Raw genomic sequence first — 3,078 nt, 5'->3', positions numbered from 1 at the left:
GGGTGGGGGTGGGTCGTCACAAAATGAGACTGAATATGGAACGTAATTACTTGTGATAACAGTGTCTGTGATTATAAACAGAGGAAATTAAATCTTTCCAAGTTATGCTAATTTGAAGGTCCTGCTGTATCTAATTTGATAAATTAGCAGCTTTAATCTGCGTGAAGTCATAAGTCACAGGACACAGATACAAACATTTGCTCAGCTCTTCATACAGTCGTTTGTAAACTTCTGCTGCCTCAATTTATAGTAACAGATGTGACACATTTTTTATTTCATTTATGCCTCGGTGTCAGTGTTTTCTGATCCTTCATTCAGACTTTCAGGGTAATAATTCAAAGGACTTCCTGACAAAATAACTGAGTCTTATGGCCTCTAGTGAAACTTGCACAAAACAAAACAACATTGATTCATGTTCACTTGCACAAAACCTGATGTTTTCTTTCTTTGTATGTGGAAGGACATTAAGAGGAATATGGAACATACATTTATATTTAACTAGACATGGGTTTTTACTATGTAAAAACAAGTGTGCATTGCAGCATGGTTTTACCTGCAGCAGTGCACTTGCAGAATGAACGGTGACCAAGTCCAAATGTGTTTTCTATACCAGCTTGTGCTTGTCAAGTCAGCGTTTGTAATAAGGGTAATTGTGTGACAATATGAAGTTTAAAAAGAATTTTTTGTTAATGTAGCTGGGTTTTGAACTCTGATCTCCCACATGAAAGCCCATGGCATTAACCATGAGACCATTGGAGCTGTGGCAGAGTGGATTGCCAGGAGTTGGTTTGTATGTGTGCAGAAAGTGGCCATATCGCCAATACAATTGTTGACACTAAACTGCAATATATTATAAGAATAAAGCAATATTAGGAAAATATTATAGTACAACATGAAAATATTTACATATTAGTATTGTAAACACTGAACTACTGAGTTTAAATATTATTAAACTGTGGTGCAGTACTGAGTAGGTACAGCAGGGGGCAGTATTGGACCAATACAAGGCTCCATTGACTCCCATTGTAAACTATTAAACATTAATGTTTCAAAAACTGTGAGTTGTACAGGTACCAAAAGGCATAGCCATCATTTGGCACAGGAGCTTTACAGATATAAATTACAATGGCAGCTCTAGGACAAAGTACGCAGGAGGAGAAGCGTGACAAAGTGGAGATGACTTGGATGGGGAACGAATCACAATAGTGTGCATTGCATTGGCAGTGCACACTGATAATTAGCTGCTGCTGAAAGGTGAAGGCAGAGTGATAATGTTTTTACTCGTGTCTATTTGTGGACTGAGCCAGCCTCTAATTCAGTAAGAACTGGATTGTTAAAGAGGGTCTATTATGGTTTTTTGAACAAGTTAGGATGAACATGTTTTGTATAGCCCACAGACGTGACCTAACTTGTTCAAGAAACCATAATAGATCCTCTTTATCTGTATCATGAACAGAAAATGACTTTGGTAAAAATGAATTTCACCGATGAGAAAACTTAAGTATAGTCATAAAACTGTTCACAAAAATTGGAAAAGTAAAAGTAGTTTTACACACTCTCTAAGAAATAAACTTTTGAATTTACTGAACCAAACTGGTTCCACTAAACCAGGTTGAGTAAATTGAGCAATATATGTATTATTTACTTAATTTACTCAACTAAGCTTAGTGGAGCCAGCTGACATGATTTTGTTGAGTAAATTCAACACTTCATTTTTTTAGAGCAGAAACATCTTTCATGATGAGTTCGAACATATTTAATTTGTAAACAGTAAGTAGGTGTTACATTTTAAAGTAAAGAAGTAAAAGTATTATTTTTAGCTTTAAAATGTAACAAAATAAAAGTAAAAGTAGCTATTTAAAAAATAGTTAGCAAAATTACAAATCCTAAAAAAAAAACTACTTAAATACTGTAAAAAACTAAATGTACTTAGTTACTATAAAACTCTGGTAGTTTTCAAAGAAGTGCATCGTGAAATTATTTGCACAAACTACAACTTCCTTTGACAATATCGCTAAAACTGACATCAAAAATAAAATTAAGCCACGCATCACTGTTCTCCGTGACTGTTGTAAACACAGCAGAACTAACGAGGTCATCTTGTCAAGAAGTGGGCGGAGCCTCCGCTTGGGTTACCAGGTGAGGGGCTGGGCTCGCCTTGGTCAGTGCGAGGTTACCCGGTTTGTGACGTCACAATCCTCAGGTTTTTGAATCATTTGCTGACTGTAAGAAAACATTTACTTACTGTTAAAAAAAAGCAGCTGGGAATATTTTTTGGACTGTTTCTGGAGGCAGCACAGACCCGAACTGAAGCATAAAAACGTAAAAAAAAAAGTGAATTTTGCATAATAGATTTCAAGATCTCTGAAATAAATCACTAATATGTGTGTAAAGTTGCTGACTGCCACTCAGTGGTGTCTCTGAATATTAGGCTCAGCTTTAAAAATGACAACGTAATCAGTTGATCACATGTAAAGTAGGGCAGGTTGTGCTCTAATCGAGTCTCATCAGCTCTGTTGGTTTCCTTACACAACGAGAGAATCACTTTAGTAAAGCTGATGCTATCTGCCTGTCATCAGAAGTGACAATGTGCAAATACTGCCTCTGTTTTTCACTGAACAAAACTCAGCAGGCTGTGGCCGAGCAGACTGGGTTTGACAAGTCGTTTAACATAAAAATTTAAAATAAAAATGTTTGTCGAGTCCAGAGGTTGTGGTTTATTCTGTCAGCTAAAATATGTTCGGAAAACTGATTTTTTTTCTCTTTTTTTTTTAGAAAGTCACAAAATGTGTCTTTCCACTCTGTGATTATCCTCTGGTGACTCAGCCTAGTTTTGTTCTGTAAATGCTGAGTCAGCGTTTGCACAGTTGTCCTGTTTTTTTGTTTTTTAACCAACTCTGCTGTTTAAATGTCAAAACATTTGTTTCAAATCAGAATGCCGTTTTTGTTTTTATGCTTGTTTTTTTTACTATTTTTATGGTTTTTCTTGTGTTCGGATTTGAACTTCTGTTCTTTCAGGACTCAGCATCCACTTCTTGCAGAAAATATTATGTTTTTTAAATGTTTTTTAAGCTTTAG

At 35.7% G+C, this 3,078-nt stretch overlaps 2 protein-coding genes across 2 annotated transcripts in view; one reads left to right on the top strand and one right to left on the bottom strand.

The window, feature by feature from the left end:
* The window catches only part of cog6 (component of oligomeric golgi complex 6), a 155,560-nt gene that overhangs the window by 30,964 nt on the left and 121,518 nt on the right, over positions 1-3,078 (top strand). The gene's annotated exons all lie outside the window — the stretch shown is intronic.
* The window catches only part of lhfpl6 (LHFPL tetraspan subfamily member 6), an 83,615-nt gene that overhangs the window by 5,623 nt on the left and 74,914 nt on the right, over positions 1-3,078 (bottom strand). The gene's annotated exons all lie outside the window — the stretch shown is intronic.

Source organism: Austrofundulus limnaeus, unplaced genomic scaffold (assembly GCF_001266775.1).
Source record: "Austrofundulus limnaeus strain Quisiro unplaced genomic scaffold, Austrofundulus_limnaeus-1.0 Scaffold94, whole genome shotgun sequence".
NCBI classification, from domain to species: domain Eukaryota; kingdom Metazoa; phylum Chordata; class Actinopteri; order Cyprinodontiformes; family Rivulidae; genus Austrofundulus; species Austrofundulus limnaeus.
This window is presented reverse-complemented; position numbering and strand designations above follow the sequence as displayed.